This window comes from Zalophus californianus, chromosome 8, assembly GCF_009762305.2.
Source record: "Zalophus californianus isolate mZalCal1 chromosome 8, mZalCal1.pri.v2, whole genome shotgun sequence".
Classification (NCBI taxonomy): domain Eukaryota; kingdom Metazoa; phylum Chordata; class Mammalia; order Carnivora; family Otariidae; genus Zalophus; species Zalophus californianus.
This window is the reverse complement of record NC_045602.1, coordinates 63,135,349-63,150,016: the sequence shown is the minus strand read 5'-3', so window position 1 is coordinate 63,150,016 and position 14,668 is coordinate 63,135,349.

The window sequence follows — 14,668 nt, the reverse complement described above, 5'->3', positions numbered from 1 at the left end:
CAGTTAAAAGCCTATTGACAGAAGTGAGGTTCACTCGGACTGGGATATTGGTAGAGATGGAAAGAAGGGAACATCTCAGAGAAGCATTAGCGAAGAGGATCCACAGGTCTTGGTAAGTGATTCATGGTGTGGAGATGTCCAGAACACCTCCCAAACTTTAACTTGGGCTTGGAGGGGGGCGCCTGGGTGGCATCAGTTGGTTAAGCGGCTGCCTTCGGCTCAGGTCATGATCCTGGAGTCCCGGGATCGAGTCCCGCATCGGGCTCCCTGCTCAGCGGGGCGTCTGCTTCTCCCTCTGACCCTCCCCCCCTCTCATGCCCTCTCTCTCTCTCAAATAAATAAATAAAGTCTTTTAAAAAAATAATGACTTGGGCTTGGGGGGAAAGATTATGTGAACTTAAAATAGCAGTTGAATTGAAGGGTCTTGAAAATTGTTTTGGTTCTTTCTTCGCTGGTACAAAAAGAAAAAAAAAAATGAACGTGCCTTTGTAGGAATTAGAGCCACAGTGACATACCAAACATTTGCTTTAACTATAGAAGGCTGCAGTTGTACAGAGCTGAAGTGAACATGATACAGTAGTGATAATAAAACTGAGGTCCTGCCCTCTATAAAAGTTAAACTAATTATTATACACTTGCATGTTCACTCATGTTATTTATTATTTTCTATTTAAAACCATTATTTTTATTGCAAAAGAGACATAATTTTACTCTCAGCCTATAAACCTTACTATAACTTATCTGTATCTTCTAAGCACAAAGCCATTTTTGTCCCTTTAATAAGTGTGGTAATTTACATTGGCTAATGGTATAACTATGATAATTAGCATAATGTAGTTGTATTCTTAACCACTGCCTTATTACAACAATTTTAAATCTTGTTATTTTTTCCTGGTGGAGTGGAGTTTCTGATTACCCGTGATTTTTTTTTTTTTTAACTATGTATAGAAAAACTTTTACTTCCTTTATTTCACTTCTGGCTGAATCCAGTCAGCAGAATTTTACATGTGGTTTGGAGATTTTAATCACTGCTGAGTGAAATTGGATACCTTGTGCTTTTTTGCTTGGTTCTAGATTTATTTGGGTTTTCTTCCTAGATCTTTTGCTTCCATGCTAGTGTATGCAGTTTTTCATGACCAAAAAGAAATGTAGTCATTTTTTCGAATACATCATAATAGTTGCAGAGAGGAAGGTTTAGTGGTAATGATTACAATTCTGAATAAAAATTAAAGTGCACCTTCTTATCTGGAATTATTGTAAAATAAAATGCTTTGTTTAACCAAATACTCACATACATATTCCACATAAAATTTATAGATGATTAATTTCCTAATAATCAGAGCCAACTTGCCTAAAACTGAAATCAAGTTTAATTGTATGTTGGTCTTTGAGGAGTCAGAGGTGCCTCAGGATTTTACAAGGCCTGACTGGCACATGTGAGTGGCGGCTTGCCATCAGCTCCAATATGCTTACTCCAGAAAGCTGCAGAAGTTCTGAGTAATAGAACATTTTGAGTATTCCAAAAGATCTTCACTATCTATTTCCAAGATATGGGAAACTTCTCAACTTTCTAATTTTTTAAAAAGATTTTATTTATTTATTTGAGAGAGAGAGCACAAGCAGGGGGAGGGAAAACGGAGAAGCAGACTCCCTGGTAAACAGGGAGCCTGATGCAATGCGGGGCTCAATCCCAGGACCCTGGGATCATGACCTGAGCCGAAGGCAGATGCTTAACCAACTGAACCATCCAGGCACCCCATCAACTTTTTAATTAATTAATTAATTAATTAATTAATTAATTTTTAAAATTTTTATTTCTTTATGAGAGAAAGAGAACGGGGGGAAGAGCAGGGGGAGAGGGACAAGCAGACTCCGTGCTCAGTGTGGAGCCAGTCTTGGGGCTCAATCTCAGGACCCTGAGAGCATGACCTGAGCCAAAACCAAGAGTCAGACACTTAACCAACTGAGCCACCCAGACACCCTTCAACTTCTTTAATAAAGCATATTCTAAAGGCATAAAATAAAGTGTTATGGCTAGAGAGGCCAGGTCTAGGAGGTAAAATGGATAGTTAAAATAACTGAAATGCAAAGTTTTAAATTTTAATTTTATTTAAAATTCTAATAATCTGGATCCTAACTCATGAGAACTATTAATTAAGTGGATTTGTTTTTCAGCACTGGCCTTTCCCTCCTTAGTGTTGAAGTTGAACTCGATCTCATCCCCTTGCTACCCCAAGCCACTGATGATCAGAAGACCTTTTAAGTTTGCAAATTATGACTTTACTATAGCCGAGTTAACCCCAAAACTTATTAATCAAGTATCTTGAATATTTCCAGTATTTCTAATCAAATACCTTGAATATTTCCATACGATGTCATAATAAAATTTCCTTTATTTAATTTGGAGAATTTGGTAAAAGAAACAAACCAGAGCAAAACGCATTGTTTCAACAACCTATGAAATTCAGAAGATAACAATATTTTTTTTCCCCCTTTTTAATCACCCAGAGGCAACTTATGTTCTTCTTCTTTTGACTCATCATGAAACTCAACCTACCATGGGGATTACAGGGGACAATAGCAAGGATAATTGCTGCATTACTCTTTTGGTGCAAAGGGTGTCAGTCTGTGTCACTTCTTAAAGACTTTTTTTTTTAATGGAATGAGATTTTTCATAGATCAAATAATTACATGCATTTTCTTCCTTGTTTATCTCCCTGGAGTTGCTTAATGAAAGGTCAATACAAGAGCTATTAACAGCAAGAAACGAGGCCATGTATATGAAACCCCTTTGTAAACTGTAGACTGTTCACAGATACGAGATGATGAGACGATGATAACAGTGGGTGTTTGGAACAAGGCTGACAGTAGTTGAATAGTCTCTAAGCAGTGACCAGGACCCAGGGAAGCCGCTTTTCTGGAGGAGACTTTAGTACGGTAGCTTCTGCGTTAATTTGAATCTGCTCCTCTGCTCTGCTGAGATCTTGCACATTGTTTGGCCCATTTCACTCTCTAATGGCAGATCTGGTGCATTTTGATGGAGAACTTGCCAAACATGTCAAATTTCAGACCAACAGGTAGCCAGCCACCCCTGTCTTGAGACATCCTTTGTACATGGTGACTGCATTTCTTTTGCCCTCTTCTACAAGGGCCAATACCAGGCTGATTTCTTTCAGAAAGCCTATTCTTCACTATTGTGCCATGAAGGGCCATCGCCTTGGGGGTACTTAGTACTTGAATTCTTTTGACAGCAAATTTATTAGCAATGTTGTGACATCTCTCCTTTTGCCTTCTGGAATCCTTACTTGAACCCATGTATTTTCAGGTACATTTCATGTGTATGTGCTTTATATTCCCTTTCATAGTATCAAACTGTAGTGTTGAGTATAGTATGGTGTTGAGATATGGTTTCTGAGGGCCAAAGCCATGATCTTGTATCTCTTTAGCTGCGTCACAGTGTTCAGGACCCATGAAAATCTATGATTAGTCCAGTTTTTGTTGATGTGATTTTCATGTCCAAAGAGCTATTTATAAAACTGCTTGTGCTTAGAAAATATGTTTGATTTGTTTTGTTTTGTTTTTGCAAAAGAGACTTACTTTTTATAAAAAGGGTTGTGTGTAGTATGGGTGAAGGAAAGGTACAAAAGCATTTTTCCTGCAGTTCTATCTTTGACTGATTTTCAGTTAGATTGAGGACACTCACCGTGGATGGGCTTCATAGGGTCCTTAAACGCCCTGAAATTATATGAATAATATTGTGTGTTTGGGGCCTTTTTTCCTCGGGGGTGGGGAGGAAGAGTACAACATTAACGCCTACATAAACTACTCGATAAATTTATAAATTTATAAATTTATAAAATGATTAGGTAGGATTTTGTTTAATGAGCTCTCTTCCACATTTGAAATTATTCTGTTTACCTGTCACTTTTCAGAAACATGTGCTCTTTGCTCTAGACAAAGTACACCGAGAATTCTACACTTTGCAATGGAATAAATAATCCCATAAATGTGCTGACTCTTTCTGCAAGACAGACATAATTTGGAAATGTGAGTCTCAGAGCAGTGAAGGTGCTTCTTGATTTGTTTGTTTTTGTTTTGACTCTGTATGAGACTTCACATCAGATACAGCACTGGACTCACAATTGGTGGCTGAATAAAATCTACATATGGATTGAATAGCTCTGCCCATGTATTAATCACATGAACGATTTTTCTAATACCCCAGCCTCCCAGTCCTTGAAGTCCTCTCCCACATCAATCTTGTTTTCCACCCCACCTTACCCACGATCACACCCCAGACCGGTGGTTCTCAAACTTTGGTCCCCAGACCAGGAGACGCAGCATCACCTGGGACATATTAGAAATGCAAATTTGGGGGCTCAGCCCCAAACCTATTGAATCAGAAACTGTGAGTATAAAGTCAACAATTCCTTTCCCAAGCCTTCCAGGTGATTCTGGGAGCCTCTGTCCTAGACCTTGCCAATACCAATAACTGAACCTGTTCTATCATCTCAATTTCAAGCTTCCTGCTCTCCAGTCACCATTTTCATCTTTCCAGCTCTCCCCTTCTAGTATCTCAACTTCCCCCTAGGATCCATTAATCATTTCTACTTTTTCTCGTCATCACCCAGTGTCCTTGTTACTCCTATCCGAATTAGATTCAGCTGTCCATGATTAGAATCATTGTCTCATGTTACTCCTCTTGTCATCTTAACCTGGACAAGTTCAACCATTCACTCTGCACCCTCACGGCTGACTAGAGGAAAGCTCACAACATTGCCAGTGATATTTACCACTAACTGAACTGGGCCTTTATTGCGACCTGGAAATCATAGTACACTTCCCCAGTCTAGTCACTTTCATATTCTTTTAGAAGAGCATTCTCACATTCTGCCTTTTATATGGACCTTACTATGGATAAACTGTGCCCTTCCCAAGGCCAGCCCCTACCCTGCATTTCATCTCTCTCTATTCAAGGAGATGAGTCCAACAATTCTCCTCTCTCTCTCCTGTACCATCATTCATTCCTATTGGGTCACTCCCATCAGCAAAATATACCTGCTGTCATATCATGTGAATTAAAAAAATTACCTTACCTACAAATGCCCTGCTCCTTACTACCCCATTTCTCTATTTTAGTAGGAATACCCCTAGGGGGGAAAAAAAGTTGTCTCTAATCATTTTCTCCCAGCATTCTCTCTTGAACCTATTCCAATAAGGCTTCTGTTTCCATTGTTTCACCAAAATAATTGTCAAAGTCATGTAGGAGTTCCGTGTTGCCCTACACAGGCTACAGCCATCTTGAGCCCTCTCACCCACCCCATACTCTCAGTCTAGATCTAATCTATAAGCAAGACCTGTCATCTCTACCTCCAATTTATACCCTGAATATGACTGCTTCTCCCCACCTTACTTCTGCCCACCTGGCCCAAGCCACCATCATTTCTTGCCTGGATTGTTGTAAGGGATTCTTAATATGCCTCTCTGCTTCTGCCCTTCTCTCTGCCCTCTCAGATACTGTTCTCAACCCAAAAACCAGGATAGTCCTATTAAAAAGTAAGTTGCATCATGTAACTTTTCGCTCAAAGCCCTCCAAAAGTTTCCAACTGTATTAGAGTAAAGCGAAATTCCTTATTGTGGCCACATGGCCCCGTGTGACCTTGCTGCCCCCAAGCCCCATCTCCACCTTGCTGATCTCACTGTCTTCCACTCTTCCCCTTGCCCACGCTGCTCCAGCCACACTGGCGCCCATGCTGGTTCTCAATAACTAAATCCAATTCTGCTTCAGGATTTTGTTTCTCTTGTACCCCATGCTTTGAATGCTCTTTCCAGAGATGGCCACATTATCTTGTTCCCTTGCTTGCTTAAGGGCCCTTCCTTCTCCAACTATCCTATTTAAAAGAATAATATTCCACACAGACTTGCTTTCTCCTTTACTCCAGTTTCATTGTTCTTTGTGTGACTTATCATCGTTTGACTTATTATTTGGCCTGAACCACGTGGAATTGTAGATAATAACCACTTGCATCCTGCAAAAACTGTCAGTACATAGAGTTCAGGCTAATTCATACTTCTTTTTATTTGTAAGCTCTATGATAGAAGAGGCTTTTTCTGTTCTGTTCACTCTTATAGACCCAGCTAATAGATCAGTGCTTGGTCCATAATAAATACTCAGTATATATATATATATATAGAATGAAATTAATGAAGGAGTCAGCAATACTCATGAGGTAACGATAGTGTGTTGTTCATGTTTTAATTCATGTATCCAGTCTCCTTTCTGTTTTATCTCCCTATATAAAAATGAGTCACCATCTTTTTCTACCAGTAACTAAATTAATATGGGATTGGGATGATTCAGAAGAACAGAGTAACTATTTGAAAAAGGTATGTAATATAAGTTCAAACCTAATATATTAATTTAATCTATTAATTTGATCTATTAATCTAATATACACATTTGTAAATATGTAAGTATTTTATATAAGGTTTATTTCACTAATTATATTTTATTTCTACTAAGACCACTAATATAAATTCTGCTTTTTATATCCTGAGCCAGACTTCATCTGAAAGTGGATGAGAGGCCTACTGGAAGGGTAAAGAAAGCTAGGATAAGATTAAACTATTGCTTCAAATTGACAAAGTGATAGTTCTCTCCAAATAAATATTGACTAAATTTGAAAGGAAAGGCTTTGGGATCATGAAAAGTATGAGTACTGGGGGGAAATACCTTCTCATAATTTTGCAGTGAGTATGTGCTTTGAAAACTGAGGCTGGTTGGAAAGAACCTGAAATCCTTTAGCAACGATGTTCAGCCGCAAAACTGAAGTCAGACTATGCATGGGGGCACATTCTCACAGGTTATATTTCTAGGAAGGTATATAAAGATGCGATGAAGAACACTCAAATGTAATCTGAGGAAAAATAATCGAGGATCACATTTTTTTAAAAAAACACAAAAATTGCGACATCTTGTAAGGTAGTTAAAATTGCTACATCCATTCTTTGAACAAGTGAACTGAGGCAAAGGAGAAAGCAGTACATTTCCTGAGCACAGCACACATTGGGCGAAAGATCCGGGATGAGCGCCCAAAAGTCCCATCTTCCTGTCTCATACTTTTGTATTCAAAATATTGCAATCTGTTACCTAGAGGATGATTAGTGTGTAAAACTGAGTGCTTTCATTTTACTGCAGGAAAAAGTAATGTAGAAAGAGCATAGGCTGTGATGGAGACAAAATTTGTCTAAACAAAGATATCTTTGGTTAATTAGTAAAATGGCAAAGACGTTTATGAAAAACAAGACAGGCACATAAATCTCTTTCATAAGTGTTAAATATTTCAATATTCACTCATGAAAATCTTTTAATGTAATCCTCATATATTTGTAGAAATGATTAACACTACGTTTGAAACAAAATTTTTTTTGCCGCTGAGCTAACATTACTTTTTATCGTTATATCTTTGAATACCATATTACTTATCTGACCTAGAACATTTCACATAAAAGAAAAACTAAGTTAGCAAAAGAATAGCTCACCTCATAAAAAGATGTGATATCTGTGAAAACAGATATGATTAAAACAGTGTGTGCTGTTTAAGTGAGTTAGGAGTCATCATGGACAGCTCTAGGAAGAAGTCTCCCCATCACACATAGACAGTTAGGAAGGCAAATAGGACTCCAGGGTGCATTAAAAGAGGGAGAAAATAATATAGAAATATTAAGTTGATGTTATATCAAATAATGATACACTTTCGTCTAGAATACCGAGTCTAATTTCAGTCAATGCACCTTAAGACATGTCAAGCAGAGAATGAAAATATCCATAGGAATGGAGAAAAATGAGCAAGTTGGGGATGAATTCATGTAAGGATAATTTATTTCTAAAAAATAAGTTTTGTTAAGTGGGAAATCACTTGTTTTCACAAACAGCACAGTAAAGGACATTTTGGTAATTGAGTGATTGATGCTTATGATAAAATAAGTAGCAGCGATAAATAAACCTCAACAGTAAATGAAAATCCATAGTATTATCTGAAAAGTGGAAAGACACTTAGAGACAGTAGTCTGGGATTAGAGGAGGATTGCTCATTACAAAGAACTAAATAGGAGCATCAGTGGTCAAAACAGAACTTCTATGCAAGGGGTCTTATTCTTTCTGTTGAGTACTTAACTTTGTTCTCAACCGACATATAACATCAATTGTAGGTTTACACCCTTTTGCGGTGACACAAAAGTATAAAATGAGGTCTCTTCTCTTTTTTCCTAATTAACAAAACTAGTTGCGTGTGTGTTTTCTCAGCATAGAAAAAGAACATAAAAAATATGAGTAAATTTGGGAAAACTAGAAAGAAGAAAGAAATTCTTGCTATGACCAACCAAAACTGATCACAGTTCATATTTTGATGTATTTTCTTCCAACTTCTTATCTATATGTAGTGCTTTATTTTATATAGTTGTAATCATGCCACGGATATGGATGTTTTCCATTTATTTTCATTTGGCCAAAACATATCCCTCCGTTATTATAAGCTCTCAGTGATAATTTTGATACTAGAATATTATGTCAATAGATGTACCAGAATTTATGCAATCATTTCTGTAACCCCGATGATCCTGATATTGACAATTTTGTACTCTGAGTACCAATCTAGTGATTAATGAATAGGAAATGTTTAATAAAATGATGAACTTAATGATCATGCAAGTTGTAAGAAATAATAGCTCTCACTAGGTTTTTTTCCACCTGTGTTTATTTCCAGTTACATGTGTTCACATCACCTTAGCATTTGTCCTCTAGAGTATAAACATCAATTGGGTTTGTGTGATATCTCCATTAGCCCAGTTTCATATGCAACTGGGCACTTGGTCTTTTGTTTCCGATAGCAGCTAAGAGGGCTTATCTTCAAATAGTGGTCATGGCCAACTCTGGAGGCAAATACCGGAAAGACAGAGAAATTATGCCAAAGGAATTCTGGGCTTGGAGAATGTAGATTAAATGAAAGTCTTTTTCACTACAAAGGATACTTTGTCCTTATATTACCTAGAACTAAAAATAGCTAGAGCTCACTATTGTGAAGACTGAGGCTTCCTCTAAGAAAAGAGATGGCATTATTTTATTTTTCCTTTAATATAGTTGGTCATTTTATAACATGTTCGATTTATGTAGTTTAACTTGGTATATAAATTTTATGTCATTTATCCTCATGTGCTTGTTAAGATGATTAACATTATCTTCATTTCACAGTGAAGAAACAGGGTTTATGGTAGGAAGAATAAAAGGGAACTAAGATTAAATCCTAAACCCTTCACTATGAGTTTCGTTTATAGTCTTTACAGTGGTGTTAATTTTTATAATGCCAGTGACAACGATGAGGTAAACCTATTCCCCATGGACCATTGGATGGAATCTGAGATGTCCTTTATTTTCTGTTTGTTCAAAGAGGAAAAAATTAGACCCATAAATCTATAGCTAATTTTAACTTTCTTCCAAAATATGAAGCATGCACCATTACTAGAAATCGGACTTATATATAATATGGTATGTATATATCTGGCCGGATCAGTACAGATTGTTTTCTTGAATCTCTAACTATTTTCAATTAAGTTATTTATTAACACTCTTCCCTTTAACCATCCATAGCTCTGGCTTTCCCAAAGTGCAAATGGTTTTCTGCCTTTTCCACAGGTTACTGTCAGGTTAAAAAAATTCTTTGTTCCGTTTTTCAAATCTGTAAGGAAATTAATAAAGACCAAAGTTTGGGAAATTTGAAGAAACCAAGTTTATTTCAAAGGTAGAGTTAAGAGAATGTTCTCTGAAGGTATATTATTTCAATACCAAACAGGAATATTCAGGGAAGAAAGAGAGGGGGATGGAAATAGAGTGGAAATAGAGGAACTGAATAGTAGAATCTAAACATTTTAGAGCTTTCACTGGAGCATTCTTTCTTCTCTTATGAAATGTCTTTGAAAAGGATTTGGGGCCTTCATTGCATGTTTAGGATGTCAGAGTACTAAGCAGGGGTAGGGAAATTCAGGGCCCTATTCTGCCTTTGCTGAATACTGTAGCTTTTTTTTCCTACCCCCCACTGCTAATTATAATGTTTGGAAAGATGGGGGTGAGGGGAGAGAGTTTTTTTCTTTCTCTCTCTCTCTCTCTCTCTCTTTTTTTTTTTTTTGTCTTAGAGAATGCTTTCCTTTCAAAGATACTGAGTTTGGAGAAGATCTTTAAACCAAGGGGTACTAGACATAAGAGTCTTTTAAGTTCTTCTTATCCCAACATTTGAAAAGGCATTTTATTCATAAAGCTTACACTTTTTTTTTTTTTTCCAAAGGAGCCATTTAATTCATTATGGAGTAGTATGAAGCTGTTGAGAGAGATATAGCAGCTTGATTCATTTGAAATCACAGGACAAATAGACTTTAAAAAGCAAATGCATCCATTTTGGCACTAATTATGTGTCTTTCGCACATGCGGTATCTCATGTCACAAATTGCTCTCATTTGCTTCTCACTGCAGAATGTCTCTGAAACGAGAGGAGTGGAAATGCCGTAAACAGGTGGATGTGGAACAGGTCGGTCGGGGGACTTTGGTGGGGGAGGGGTTGGCTGAGGAGGAAAAAATGAAAGTGTCTTAGAAGTCACTAGAATTCATAGGGAATTCATTCAACATGATATTGACCCACGTGATGAGGTGGAACATATGGCTTTTTCAAGAATTATATATCCTCCTTATAATCATAACAACAACATAACAGAGCCCACTGTATACCAGGAATTCTGCTGAGTGTTTTATTTATACATATTGTCTTTGAACCTTAAGATTAGTTTATGATTATATTCTCAATTTATAGAGAAGGAAACTGAGGAGGTTGAATAATTTATCGAAGTTATCTCTATTATGTGTGTTTTTCCCTACACCATTGAGTCATTACCTAAGTCTGACATTAGCTGGTGATAACACCAGATCCCACTGTTTAAGGGCTCAGTCCTACAAGACAGCCTCCCTCCCCACTTCAGACGCCTATCACCTGTGCTGATGACCTCCCAGCTATAGATCAGGGGTTCTCATGATCCTCTCCTTGGGTTTGATTCATGTGCGAGAGCAGCTCACAGAACTCAGAGAAACATTTTACTTACTAGATTATCAGTTTAATATAAAAGGATGTAACTCAGGAACAGCCAGAAGGCACAGGGAAGGTGTGTGAGATGAGAGCAGAGCTCCCACGCCTCCTCAGGTGAGCTACTCTCTCAACACCCCCACCGGTTCACAAACCTGAAAGCTCATCAAATTTTGTTGCTCAGAAGTTTTTAGAGTTTATTCTGCAGCTCCTGCTCTTCTCTTCCGCTTCTTGGAGGTCTCTGGATGGGGCCCAAAGTTCCAACCCTCTAAGTACTTGGTCTTTCTGGTGACCAGCCCCATCCTGAGGGTACTCAGGAGCCACACCCTAAAGTTGCCTCGGTAGCATATGCTCAAAAAGGGTTCCTTGTAAATGATTAAAAAAACAAACAAACAAAACACTCCTATAGCTCTGGAAATTCCAAGAGTTTGATGAGCTTTGTGCCAGGACCTGGGGACAAAGGCCAAATACATTGCCTGTTATACCACAGTATCGTAACTAATACTTGGGGGACTGAAGCCAGATGGTCTGCTTCCAGAGCCCCTAAGAGTTCTCTGGCCATCTTTGTATTTGGACCCTTGTCCTGCATTTTCCCCACACCCACTCTTCTAGTTTGCTGCCCCTGAATTCTGCAGAATGCTTTATGACAAACAGAAAGTTTACTGAAGTCTGCAGAATTAACCTGAGTTTGGCATCTTGCAATCCACTCTTGGATCTATTTAGCACAGGAGGAAAGCTTTATAAATGATGCAAGAGTTTCTTAGAGTTCTTTATAGAACAATTCAAATAGGGCTAAAAACAACCAAGAGGAGAGAGAAGTACACATTCATTTTCCCTGAATATGAACAAAAACAAAAGCATTTGCTCCATGGTGTGAATTGAAGGAATCTTATATTATTGAGCTGGTGCTTGTTGCCTGATAATGGAAAAGATTAGCGTCACTTTTCTGTAACTAAGCCTGTAATGGTGTCACAGCCTATTTGATGCCAATTGGTGTTCCTGGGGTCCTTGGTATAAAGCAACCTTTGCAAATGAGTAGTCCAAATGGTTGGAATAAGGAATAAAACCAGAGAGTAAAAAATGAATAGCTAATTCAACACTTAATTTCTTTTAATTTTGAGAGTCTTACATATGTGCTGCAACTATTAATGGGTGGGATGCTGATGATAGGGGAAGAGTTTTAAACTGTAAATTTATTTTCACCTGAGCTGCAGAACTCAAACCCGGCATGCCTTACACGTAATGCCGTTTGACAGTTCATTTGAAATAAATGTGCCGATAACCCTTAAAAGTGGTAATAAAATACTCTTTGCTCTACTGTACAGATGATTAATACCACTAAAGTAATTAAATTCCATTAGGCTGAGGTTCACATACCCAAGGAATTGGTGCCAGGATTTAGCCGTTCTCTAGTGAGGACAAAAGACTAATGCCTTTTAAAGCCATGTTTCACCAGGAAAATCCCAGGGAAGTCTATATTAACTTAGGACATCTGCTTGTTGTGATTGTTTGAGGTATTGATGCATTGGATCATTAGCAGGGTGGCGTGAACTAGTGTTTTCCTGTTGACAAGGATCTCTCACCAGGCGCTGCTAGCTTTCTGCAAGGGGAGAGAGAAAGCAAAGCAGGGCAGCCAAGTTGAGTCCTGTGAATGGCTTTGACTTACAGAATTATTGCTAACTGTATAGTCTCTGATGGTAGGAAACAGCGTTTTGCCCCCAGCCATTTTTCCCAAGATCAAAGCCAAAGTAACTCTGTCTCCTGCTGTTTTGTAGCTGTAGATTCTTAAAGACTGGCATTATTGTCATCGATGAACAGTTTGCCCCCTTTCAGATGGCGGCAGTAATGACCCACGGGGGAGGCAGTGGTTAGGCAGTGCTGACAATGTGACCAGGTGCTGCAGCATAAGCGTTTCATTAAATATTGAAGCAATGGTTTTCGGTTACAGTGGCAAAAAGGGAATTTGGTCTATGTCCAAATATGTGGCTATTTTTTTTCCCCTTCAACCTCTTCTAATCACATTATTTTTTTGCATGACCTTTCTGCTGGAAATTAGCTGCCGTCCCGAAAAAGCATGGTGTGTAATTTATCTAAGGTAATTCTGTATTCCACTTTACATGCTAGTAATCATTCTTAACGTATGAATGATTTATTTACCAATTTTTCCTTAAAATATGCAAACCATAGAAAATAAACCTTATGCTTATTTCGGTTTTTGGAGGTACCAAATGAAAGAATCCTGAATTTTCAAGGGAAGGAAAGTTTGCAGACACTGAGAACAGGATTCAAGTGCATTTAAGAGTTAGTGTTTTTTTCTGTGTATCATGTGAGAAACGGTTTTAGAGCTTCCACATTCTGTTTCCATTTGGAGACCACGTTAAACTTGTCTGTATAATTTGTGAAATGAATTCACAAGAGAAAAACTGTGGTCATTTTGAAAGGAATATAGCTGCCACTTTATTAGAGTAGGATCTGCTCCTCCTCTTACTTCGTGTGTCTGGATAACTAACAAACTCTAACAAGAACTAGGCCATGTGTCCTGTGACAACCTGCCCTGTGATTCCTGATCCTCTGATTCCAGAATGCTCTAAGAGAATCCTTTGATTCTTCTCTATGAGAAGCAAGACAGACCTTTCTAAATAATAATCGAACACCACAGAAAACTCACTTTAAACTTCTAGAGGAGAGCTTGGCTCCTGCCGGAGGCTTTGAAAGGTGAACTGCAACCAAAATGTACCATAAAACAAAACAAAACATAATATTCCATTATGTGTGTGTGTATATATATACATATATACATATAGATGTATATATATACCACATGTCAAAACAAATAAAACAGAAACTCCCTCTAGGAAAGAACACAGGATTTAAATATTTTCTCCTAATATTATACTATATATTATATGATCATTTATCCCTACCTTGGAAATCCCACTTAGTGATAAGTAGCTATTGTAAACTTTCAAAGAGAGTTTCTGCGCGTTAATTGCAGTTTGCTAGATTTCCATATTTAAATCAGCTTTCCTTCATCATTCAACAAAACTCTGGCACTTCCTTACCAAATATAAATGTGGTTTGGTTTGAGATTACCATTCCTCTGAGGAACAAACTTTTTTATGTGGTTATTCTATACCAATGTACCGGATTTGCCCATGAGATCACCAACTCTATGTAATAATCCTCATAAAATTAGATTTTACTGCTTAGTTTCACTCTTTTTTGTTTGGTTGGTAGGTACTTAGGAAGAACTGAGTTAAAATGTCATTATAACCAATCTCTTTTTTTAATTTATTTTTTTAATTGGTTAAACATTATAACCAATCTCTTAATCTTCCTCTTACTCTCTTGTTTCATCTTTATTCCTTTGCTCTTCTTTCTCGAATTCATAGATGTTAAATGGGTATACCTGTAAGAAAAAAAAATATTGAAAAATGACTACTCACCAAACAGGATTTTGTCTTATGGCCAGCATTAGTAAGATAAACAACTTTTAAAAGAGATACAAGAAAAATTTCAACCATTCAAGTTTATTGTTATCATTT